Genomic DNA, 12,588 nt, shown 5'->3' on the forward strand with positions numbered 1-12,588 from the left:
TCCACATCAGGTTGCCTCTTGTTTTTTTTTTTTCTTTTATTCTTTTATTGGCATTGTTAAACTGAAATAATCAGATTCTGGAAAAGCATTGAGTGGTGGGGCAAGGTGAAATGAAAAGATATACAGAAGATTAGGAAACAACAGATGGAGAACTTGCTGATATTTCTGGGATCAGAGGCATTGAAACCTCCAAAAGGAGAGGGTGGAACAGACAGTGCAATAAAGTCTGAGGCTCAGGGCAAGAAATTTTGGAAGCCAAATAACCAAAGAACTTTTTTTGGTAACACAACTTAAGAGATAAGGAAGGACTTGAAAACCCTAGCCATTGGGATGGGGAAGATGGGGAAGGCTACTGAATTCAACGGAAAGAATTCTGGGTAGGTGGGGGTCACATAGAGAAGTGTTCCCAACCAAGAGTCCTACTCCCAGAGAAAAGAGTAGGAGAAAGATTCTAGAATGAGAAGCCTAGTAGCCTTAAGTGAATTTGCTTTTGACTGGTAGTATGGACTAACATCTGGTGCTGACAGGATTTGGGCTGATTGTCTTTTTTTGGGAACAAATTCTGAAAGAAGGGGTTCAGTAAGGGAAGTGGGGGTGCTATGATAGATCTAGAGTTAGTTCTTTCAACATTTATGAGAAGAATCATTTCATTTTTTGACCTTTCTTTAATTTTATAAGTCCAGGGAGAGATGAAAAAACCCATGCCTTTAGGCAGGCAGCTAGAAGAGTTAAAATAACTAAGGGTAGAAGAAGTAATTCTCATTGTGGGGACCCAATAAGTCAAACCTTCTTGACTCACTGGTGGAAGAAGGGTGAGAGGCATAGGAACCTGGCTCTAGACTGAGAGAAAGGAGGTCGACATGACAACTAGAATGTATCGATAAGTGGTAGAAATGTCATTAAGAGATTCACTCTGGCATGTTGTAAATCCTTTTGTTAGTTACTCCAGGCTCCATCAGCTGCCCATTCTCTCCTCTGCATAAGCTAATGGTATTGGCTATAGTGCCTCTCCCTCCCAGGCACCCCTGAACAAAAGAGGATACCTTCCCAGATTGCTATGCAACTAAAAGTCTGCAAATTCCGACAGAAAGTCAGCTGCTGGAAACACTGTCTGGATTATGCCTACTACCTTCATTTGCATTCTGATTTCTATGATTTAACTGAAGGCACAAGTTGTCCCTGCCAAGTATCTCCTGCCTATCAAGGGATCCAAGGTAGGACTGCCCAGAGCAGCCTGACTTATGAGGAGGACTGCCACAGTAACACAACCAGTGCATCCCTAAACATTTAGTAATAAAAAATCTGTTGTTCTTTGGTCGCCAGGATTTAACAAGCCTAATCCCTAGGAGAGGTGATAAAAATTCATTAATCTAATTAAATACTTCTTATTGCCAAAGTGACTTTGTAGAGTAGCTTTGCTGAAGGAGAAGTGCAAAGTAAAATGGAATCCCAGCAGAGAAGCGAACGTTAGACTTGAGCAAGCTGGTACATGCTTCATTAAACTCATAATTATCCTTTGGTTCTAAGTAGCTGATAATATTTAATGAGTATCCAAGATAATTTAAAGAAAATGTTTACTAATGAGGTACAAACATTGCCATGGAACACTGATACCTAGGGTCCCATAACCATGTATCTTCCTGCTGGATCTTGTCTTCTGGTTATTGTGGGAGAGATAGGAGGGACTTTGAGTGGGGATTTGAACCTACTAAAAATCATTTTATGGCAAAAATGCCTCACAAGGGACAAAAATCCCCAGGGTTTAAGATTAGGGGACACTAGTGGGAGAATTTCAGGTTTTTTCCAATGGGTAGGGTGAGGAATTTAATTCAATAAATATTTACTAAGCATTTATTATATTCCAGGGCAGCTAGGTGGTACAATGGAGAGAGTGCAGGGCCTGTAGTTAGGAAGACTCATCTTCCTCAGTTCAAATCTGGCCTCAGACACTTATCAACTGTGTGATCCTGGGCAAGTCACTTAACCCTGCTTGCCTTGGTTCCTCATCTGTAAAATTAACTGGAAAGGGAAATGGCAAATCACTCTATTGTCTTAGCCAAGAACGCCCCAAATGAGGTCACAAAGAGTTAAGCATGACTGAAATGACTGAACCATAGGATATTCTAGGCACTATTCTTTTTAAAAAAAATTTTTTTGCCTTTTTTTTGGGGGGGGGCAATTGGGGTTAAGTGACTTGCCCAGGGTCACATGACTAGTTTTTGTGTTAAGTGTCTGAGGCTGGATCCGAACCCAAGTCCTCCTGACTCCAGGGCCGGTGCTCTATTCACTGTGCCACCTAGCCACCCATAGGCACTGTTCTTAGTGCAGTGGATAGGGCACAGAACTGGAGTCAGGAAGACTAAGTTGAAATCACTGTCTCTGATACTTACAAGTTGTATGACCCTAGACTAGTCACTTAACCTCTGACTGCCTTGCTTCCTCATATGTAAAATGGAGATAATAATTGTACCTACTTTCTAGGGTTGTTGTAAGGATAAAGTGAAATAATAGGTATGGAAAGTACTTTTCTAAAAGACAAAAAAGTTCTTCCATTTGTTCAAATGAAATGTCTCATACTTCAGTTTAAACCTGTTACCTCCTTTGTAACTCCTCAGCATACTTTGTGGGCAGCTAGGTGGTACTGTGGATAGAGTGCTGGACCTGGAGTTGGGAAGACTCATCTTTCTGAGTTCAAATCTGGCTTCAGACACTTACTAGCTGTGTGACCCTGGACAAGTCACTTAACCCTGTTTGCCACAATTTCCTCATCTGTAAAATGAGCTGGAGAAGGAAATGTCAAAAGGCTCCAGTATCAAGAAAACCCCAAATGGGGTCATGAAGAGTTGGATATGACTGAAAATCACTCAACAACAAAAGCACTTTGTGAAATGCTGTATAAGTGTTAGCTATTATGATGTAAAGACAAAAAATGAAGTTTCCTTACTTGGGGGAGGGGGAGAAGAGGGAAAACAATATGTAGAAGGATAAGCCAATACAAAATAAATTCAGAGTCATTTTGGTCAGGGGGGAACATTAGTAATGGGGGGGAGGGCCTTCAGGAAAGGTCTTAAGTGACACTTGAGCTGACCCTTTCATAGAGGCTGAGGTGAGGAAGAAGAACATTTCAGGAGTGGAGAAATGATTCAGTGTGTGCAGAAAATGAAATTTTTTGATAATAAATAATAATAGCTTACATATATAGATAGATATATAGAAAGACAGACAGACAGATAGACAGACAGATAGATAGACAAACAGATAGACAGACAGACAGACAGACAGATAGATAGATAGATAGATAGATAGACAGACAGATAGATAAGCATCATGGTGTAGTAGAACAGGAGCTGGTCTCAAAGCCAGAAAGACCTTGGTTCGAGATCTGCCTTGATACACTAAATTCACTTGGCTACCCAACAGCCTAGGCAACTCTCTAAGACTATGAAGTTGTAGCTAAGGTGCTGCCTTAGACTGGTAGAGATGCTTTCTTCGTTTGGAAGTTCCCTATATCAATGAAATCTAAGCCTTACCCCTGATATCTGGATAAGCCCTTAAAATTCACTAAGCACTTTGAATATTTCTTATTTGGTCTTCACAAAAGCTTGTAAGGTGGGTGCTGCTATTATGCCTATTTTTGCAGATACAGAAATTGCTGCTCAAAGAGATTAAGAGACTAACTCAAGGTCCCATAGCTGGTAAGTGTCAGGTGTGGGATTCGAACCCCTGTGCTCCAGACTCCTTTCTGGTGCTCTCTCACCTCCACCACATTGCCTTAATGTATGTGGTGCCTCAATAACAGGTGCTATCTGGAGACCCAGGTTTAACAAAGAGCTTTTCTTATTTATTTTTCTTAATATAATTCTAGCTTTTTTTGTAGTTTTTTTTTTTTTTTTATGAAAGAGGGACAGATCCAGAAATCCAGTCTAAAATTACTTGATGTTCAGGGTGGCAGCTTCATGTTCAGGCAGCCAACATACTTTGTAGTTTGTTCTTTATCATAGTTCTTTGGGGACTTTAAAAACTTTCTCAAGTTGCCTTTAGCCCAGTAGGGTGCAGACCAACCTGTTCTAGTAAGTAGCTGATAATAAACCACAATTCAGCATCTTGCTGGCATTTGAAAACTAAAGAGAAAGATGGAGACAAAGAAATGAAAAGGACTGATGAGAGACAGTGATTTCCCCCCGGCCCCCCTTCTTCCTTAACAGCAACCAGGCTGTGAGTCAAGCAGACAGCTATGATAGCTCAAGGATGCCATGAACTGTGCTTAATTTTCTTGTCCACTTGCTCCAGGAAAAGAATAGGAAAGTGAAAGATGGGGAGCATTTTTCCTCCTCTCACACTACTGAGCAATGACAGAAGGGACTGTACTGAGGGGCAGAGGTGGGCAGGGATGAGTGAGGCTGAATTCAGGCAAGATTAGGAACTCGATAGGCAGAATATCCAGAAGTTAGAGCATGGCTTCATAGCAGGTGTTCAAGATGGGACTGGGGTGGGACAGGTAGAAGAGATCTTAGAGTAGGAAGACTCAGGGAAGTTCCCTCTCCTCTCCTTCTCTACTCATGCTTATGAAACACCTAGTATGTACCAGGCACTGTGCTGGACATTTTGGATACAAAGACAAGGATTAACACTCATTGCCTTCATAGAACTTACATTCTCACTCAAGGGGAGGGTGAGTATCTTTCTAGGTAAGTTGTGCCAAAAGAGTTCTACTGTTAAATAGTTTTTGAAAGGTACAAGAGATAGCTCCAGTCCACAAGGGTCAGGGTGATGCTGGGAAAATGGAGGTGGGGTTCCCAAGATCTGGTTCATTGAGAGCCTGGAGCATTTATATGGGTTGCCCAAGACCCAAACAGAGTCAATGCAATAGACATTTAATACATGCCTATCATGTGCAAGACACTATGCTAGGCATTAGAATCCAGGCAGGGGCTCAGGGATAGAGCTTCTCTTTAGGAGATATTCAGGAAGGGTTTAGCCTGGTATATTAACACCTGATGACTGCTTTTCAATACCTAGAGTTTTTTTTTTTTGGCCTTTTGGAGGGCAATTGGGGTTAAGTAACTTGCCCAAGCCCAAAAACACGGCTAGTGTTTTTGTATGAGTGTTAAGTGTCTGAGGCCAGAACCGAACTCCCGTCCTCCTGACTCCAGGGCTGGTGCTTTACTCACTGCACCACCTAGCCACCCCAATACCTAAAGAGTTTTATGATGATAAGTTAAGTTACAAAGTGGGTAATGGGTTTAAATTAAAGCATGAGACATTTCATTTGGAGAAAGGGAAGAACTTTTTTTGTCTCAGAGAGAATAAGAAACTGGAACATGCCCTTGAGGGGGTGATGTATCAGCAATCTCTGGGAATGTTCATGATCAGACTATATAGAACCATTTATCCTGAATAGTTTAGACATTTACCTGACACTAACAGGAGCCTGAGTTAGATGATTCTGGAAGTCCTTTGATCTTTAAAAGTCTGATTATAGAGGATCCTCAGGCTTGTCAAATGATTAAGAAATCAATTAATTATTTATCAATTAATCAATTAATATACATTTATGGAGTGTCTACAGAGTACAAGGTACTTTTCTAGTTCAGTATTAGGATGATTCCAAAGAAAAAGAAACACAATCCCCACTTTCAAGAAGCTTATAGTTTAGTAGACTCAGGATATCAGATCATTTGCTTGTTGTTGTGATTGTTCTTCATTCTCGAAGAGGATCATGACATCAGGAAGGAGATGTCATGACGTGCAAGTAAAGCGGATTTAAGTAAGGGAGGGCCATACAAAGCCACCAGCCTCACTCTCTCCTCTGAGCCATCTGCATCCAGTGGCAAGTTATAGATCAGAATGATGGGAGATGGCCCTGGATGCAGTGGGAGGCTTTGGCCTTTTAAAGCTATGGTTTTTCCCAGGTCTCATTTTGTCTGAGACAGGGCCCATTCAGTGATTAAGGGTAGGTAAAAATGAGGCAAAGAATGTCCTCTTTTACCTAGTTAGAAAAAAAAATCAATTTGGAGGGGAAGACCCTCAGGGTTTCTGCCCAAAACAGAAACAACTGGTATTTACACTTACTCAGAGCCATTAGAATGGAAGCAATGACTAAGTGAGGCTTGGGCTGGGCTTTGCTGGCCAGTCAATGGGAGCCAAAGTTATTTGGGTTTAAGGCATGATCTATAAAAACTGCATATGGGGGTCATCTCCAGTCCTCCTGATCTATATCTTGCCACTGGACCCAGATGGCTCCAGAGGAGAGAGTGAGGCTGGTGATTTTGCATAGATCTCCCTCACTTAAATCCAGTTCACTTGTAAGTCATATGATCTCCTTCCCGATGTCACGGTCTTTTTTGAGAATGAAGGACAAAAAACAACCTGTGAATAGTGGTACCTATCCCACTGTGCACCCAACTGTCAATTTTAGTTGGGCAACAGAGCTCCCTCCCTTCCTTTCCTTCCTTCCTTCCTTCCTTCCTTCCTTCCTTCCTTCCTTCCTTCCTTCCTTCCTTCCTTCCTTCCTTCTCCTCTGTTCAAATAGGGAATCATACCCTTACCTGTGGGTGCTCTGCCCAAAGGAATATAAATTTTGACCACTGAAACCTTGCAAGATATCTTGGGGTTTATGGGCGAGATTAATTTTTATGGACCATACTCGGGAGGTAGAAAGAAGGAAATAAGCATTTATTAAGCTTCTACCATGTGCCAGGCATTGTGCAAAGCACTGAAAATATTATCTCATTTAATTCTCATAACAAACCTGGGAGGTAAATTATCTTCATTTAATAGTTGAGGAAACTGAGGTTAAATGACTTTCTCAGGGTCACACAGCTAGTATCTAAGGCTAGCTTTGAACTCAGGTCTTCTTGAATCCAGGTCCATCACTGTCCACTACACTACCTACCTAGCTGTAAGTGCTGTTGGCTCTTAGAAGAAGAAAGGACCATGAGCTGGGGTGGACTGGGAAGGTTAAAAAGAAGAGAAGAGATATGAGTTGACTCTTGAAAGATGGATAGAATTGAATTAAAGATGGAGAGGAGAGCATTTCAGATGGGGTAACTGGGAGCACAACTGTGAAGGGATGACAGCCAAAGACTTGCTTTGGAAGGTGGTAATATATAAGTGGAAAGGCAGTGTGACTTGGTATATAAAAGGCTGGTTTTGGAGTTGGGAAGACCTGGGTTGAATCCCATCTTTGCCATATACTAGATGATGCTAAACATTTCAGTATCCTCGGGCAATACTGTAGGACTAAACATTTCTACCTAGTGTTGTTTGCATTATTGAAGAAAGATTCCACACCAGGATTGATCTACTCTGAGGAAGTCACAGGTGAAAAATCCCTCCCTCCCCTCTACCTCACTACCTAAAGCAGACAACTTAACTGGAGCAGAGGGGCCAGGACAAGGAGTAGCTGGATATAAAAGACCGCTTTTCTAAAATAAACCATTAACTCATTTTTCCTGAGTTTAACCTTCTTCTTCTTGTCTCCTCCTGTTCATCAACCACTCTAATTTAGATAGTGTGCCCAACAGGCATGTCTAATTCTGCACTGTGGATGGCCCCTAGCATATTGTTGACACTCAATAACTGCCATTAATCATTTATGTAATTGGTGGGAGGAAACTAATTGGCATACAGTTCCCCAGGGTGCAGAGTAGAGGTTTTGGCCAAGTTCTCCATGCCAAATCCCTGTTCTTAATACAAAGCCCCATAGGAGAGCCGTGGAGAAACTCCTGCTTCAAGAACCCTGGCCCTGGTAAACTGCCTGGTATGTTCTCCCCCTCCCCCATCTCAAACTGGGAGCTTTGAAAAAGTGCAGCTAGACCTGGAACCCACAACTCCCAGAGGTCCTGGAAGGGGGTCTCCTGTTTTAGCCCCTTGAGTTATGTTCTTCTACTGAAATTAATGTTACTGATTCAAATCTATATCTGTCCAGATTTCAACTGCCACTCTACATACCCTCACACACAAATGGGAGACCAGTTGCATAATAGTTATAAATTAGTGACTATATAAGCTGAAATAGATTGGCTTCTATTGATTTATGTGTTGCTGCACAGGAGGTGGTAGTCTTGCTTTAAAAAAATTTCATGACATGTCTAAAAGATATTTCATTCCAGATATGCACATGTACACACTTGTACACAAGCTACACAATACACATATAATACACACATATACCTATATATGTACACCCATATACTTATACACATACACACATATATGCATACCCATATACATATGCACATATATACATACTCATACACAAGATGCATACACAATATGCATATATAATATACATATTATGTCTCATAACCAGGCATCATATACGATGACTCCTTATTCATAAGCTTTCCAACTGGGATGGTTTGAATGCAAGAAGAGTATAATTTTAACAGCTGCCTTGCCTGCATCTGAGAATGGCTCTGCAGATGTGTTACCTATTGTACGGCACAGAAGGTGCCAGCATAGTAAGCAGTCATCAATACAGAGGAAGAAGACCGTCTGTTCACTTTCTGAAAATATAAGCACATGATAACGGCTTGAATGCTTCATCTTGTAGACACAGCAAGATTCATAAAACTGTCTTTGAGTCCTTTTAGAGTGGAGTCTTTTCCCCTCTCCTAAACACTCCTTCAGAATCTAGCAGGTATTTTACAATTGAGCAGATAGGCTGATACTTTAAAAACTCCTTTGAAGGGCATAGTAAATGGTAATGACTGTGTTAACTTCAGAGAGGCAGAGAATGAAATCTCTGTTTTATGTTTAAATGAAATGATATCTGGTTAGCTTTATTTTTTTAATATTCAGCCTTTATTATTTTCCCACTCTATTTTATAGGTGATACTGAAATGAGGCATTTGCAAAATTATATTCAGGACATTAAGTTATGCAGAAGGATTGTTGAAAACTATTAGTAGACTTTCCATTCCCAGCACTCTCCAATTGATTGTCCTCACTCCTACATCTCTGCCCATAGCCCTCCTCCCCAATCTCATGGTCAGTAATTTGGATCAGTGAAGGGGAGAATTACAGAATTGTAGAAAGAGAGCTGGATGGACTTGTCCAACTCATGTTTGAAAGGAATCTCCACTATGACATACTTGACAAGTGTCGATTTAACTTCTGCTCAGAGACCTCACGTGGGCAAGCAACTCACCACCTCTTGAGGCAGCCCATCACACCTTAGGCAATTCCAGTGATTAGGACACTTTTGCTGATATCAAGGCTAAATTTGCTTATTTGTCCTGCTTCTATCCTCTGGGGCCAAAACAGAGCAAGCCTAATCTTCCTCAAGGCAGCCTTTCAAGTACTTGAGGAAGCTGTCTGGTTAACATAAAGATGAGAGTTCCATTTTGACTGGTTAGTTGGTCTTAATTATTCAAATACCTCGAATAGCAGTGAATTTTTTGTAGTAAAAACTTGTTTTTATTAGAATTATAGACTAAGACCTGGAAGGGAGCTTAGGGCTTAGAGGTTTAGTCCAATCACCTCATTTTACTAATGAGGAAACAGAGAGATTGGGCTCACAGAACCAGTAGCAGAAGCAGGATCTAGAACCAGATGCTCTCATTCCTAATCCAGCAAGTGCTCAAGTATATAACCCTGAATGTACTCCCCTTCTCCCCACCTTCTCTCCCTTCTATCAATCAAAAATTAACTGTTGACTGTCCTTCTCTCTCAAGTCTGCGCTTCCTTTTTTCCAGGGGTACAATCAGCTAACTTAAGTCAATGAGTTAATGGATAATGCAATGTTAATAGGGAGGACTGTCCTCATACCCTTCTGCTCTTGGTAGCATGTGTGCATTGTAAGAAGGCACTTACTTGCAGTGATAAGTAAAACTTATCAGTACTAGCCACATGGCTTCTATATTTATATTCTTAAAACATTGGTCTGACCATGTCATCACTCCAGCTCCAGAAGCTGGAGTGACCCCCAGTGCCTCTAGGATAAAATGTATAATCCTCTATTTTCCATCTGACTCTAACCTTTATTTCCAGATTTATGAAAGATAAATAAGGAAATACTTACTTTTGATGACTTTAAGACACCTGGCCCAAATGAACTATTTTTTGGGTCCTGAAAGAACTGGCAGATGTGTTTGTTGAGCTGTTATCTGTGATATATTTTTTTAAATTATGGAAAATAGAAGTACTGGGGGATTGGAGCAGGGTAAATGCTGTCCTGATTTTTTAAGAAGGAAGCAAGTTCTAAAGAATAGAGGCCATTTAACCTGACTTTGAGTCCTAGGAAAATTCTAAAATGGAAAGAAGTGATGTTTGCAAAAATCTAGATTTTTTAAAAACAAGAACAAGTCATGTCAGACTAACCTCATTTACTTTTTTTTGATAGGATTATTAAAATAGATGAGGAGAAGGATGTGGATGTTACCTAAATTTTACTTTTGATTGATTATCTAATGTTATTCTTTTGGAGAAAATGGAGAGATATGGATTAGACATTAATACAATTGAATGGATTAAGATCTGAGTAGATGGCAAGACTGGTAAAGCACTTAATGGTTCAGTGTCAATGTGGCAGAAGATCTTCAATGGTATATCCCAGGGTAAAGCCTACTCTTGGCTCTATGCTGTCTAACTTTTATATAGTGACTTGAATAAAGACATACATAGTGTCCTCATCAAATTTTCAGGTAATGCAAGTCTAGGGGAATGACTAAAACACTGGAGAGCTTGGCAGTAGATGGCAGAGAGCTTTTGTTTTTCCACCAACTAATTCTTTTCAGCAATGGATGTCAGTTCAGAGAGCTCTAAGTTTCACTTTCACACAGTTCTAAAGTTACTTCTCTGAGCCCAGTACAGAAAAGTTTTAATCTACCTCTGAAATCTTCTTTTACCCTTTTACTTGGCCTGGTTCAGAAATGTATTCTCACCTTGAGAAACATTATTCTACCTTATGATGAGTAAGCAAACCTGATCTCTTCCAACTAAACCATAATCAGGCAAAGTACATTTGTTCAATAATCATAAAATGGTTCAGGGGTTCAGAGTTCCTCAGAGATTAACTCCAAAGTGCTCCAATATGTAAATTAATGACTAAAACACAGAACCTTGAGGGAGGCTTTTCCATTGTTTCCATAATTTTACCAGAGCCAGCTACATAGAAATCTTGGATAGAAATAAGTGGATAGAACTTTGAAACAGGCTTTCCATTGTTTCCACTGTTTTACTGAAAACAGCTGGTGGCATAGTGGGTAGAGCACTGGGCCTAGAGTTAGGAAGTCTTGAATTCAAATCCAACCAGAGACACTTCTAGTTGTGTGATCTTGGGCAAGTCACAACCTCTATTTGCCTTTATTTCCTCAGCTGTAAAATGAAGCTAGTAATAACACCAACTTCCTAGGATTGTTGTGCAAGTGAGATAATAGTGAAGATCAAATAAAATAATAATAGCAAGCACTTACGTAGTAAGTGCTATATAAATATTAGTTATTATTAGCTATTATTCTAGGCCTCCAACTATGAAAGTTTAGGTGCCTGGGGCACTATCCTCCCTTCTCTAAAGGTTGATTCCAGGAGCAGCATTCTATGCACTGCACCAGTTAGTTTGTTTTGTACCTTTCCATATACTATGAGCCTAGTAGAATATAAGCTTCTTGAGGGAAGTGACTATTTCTTTTTTGTCTTTATATCTACAGCACCTAACAGAGGGCTTTGCTCATAGCTCGAGCTTTTAAATGTTTGTGAATTGAGTTGAACTACATTGATTAGATACTAAAGCATTTGTTGAATGGAATTGAAGAAATAAAAAATAGAAAAGTAGGATTTAATAAGCTGATAAGAGAAGAATGCCTCTATGCATATATTTATATATGTGCCTGAATTTTTATACACCTATGCACATATTTAGGGTGTCCCCAAAATAGTTTTAAGCTTTTGAAGCTTAAACCTGGGGTGGCTAGGTGGCACAGTGAATAGAGCACCATCCCTGGAGTCAGGAGGACCTGAATTCAAATCTGGCCTCAGACACTTAACACAAAAATTAGCCGTGTGACCTTGGGCTTAAACCCAATTGCCCTGTCTTCCCCACTCCAAAAAGAAAAAAAAAAAGCTTAAACCTGCCCTAAGACTTATTTGTTTAGCAGTTATCATAGGATCAGCTGAAATGAAATTATTACAGTTAGGATATGGAGGAAGTTCTAAGGATTTAGGATGGCAGGGTCATAGGATTTTGGAGTTAAGAGGGAATCTTAGGAATCACCCTTATTTTATAGATAAGAATTACAATAGCTAGCATTTATATCATACTTCAAGGTACAAGAGATTTCACAATTATCTCATTCAATCCTTACAACATCCCTGTGAGATAGGTGCTATTATTATCTTAATTTTACAGGTGAGGAAACTGAGACAGATAGTAATGAAAAATGATTTGTCCAGGATCATACAGATACTAAGTGTCTGAAGTTGGATTTCAACTTACTTCTATTCAACTCTAGCATTATAAATAATGAAATTGGTCACTCATTCCACAATCTCCCTTACACTTAACCTCTTCTCTTTACTTCTGGAAGCATAAATATATTGTGTGTGTGTGTGTGTGTGTGTGTGTGTGTGTGTGTGTGTGTGTGT

Source organism: Petaurus breviceps, unplaced genomic scaffold, assembly GCF_028583685.1.
Source record: "Petaurus breviceps papuanus isolate PSGF00001 unplaced genomic scaffold, PetGlider_PUasm1.0 90977, whole genome shotgun sequence".
In the NCBI taxonomy this organism is placed as follows: domain Eukaryota; kingdom Metazoa; phylum Chordata; class Mammalia; order Diprotodontia; family Petauridae; genus Petaurus; species Petaurus breviceps.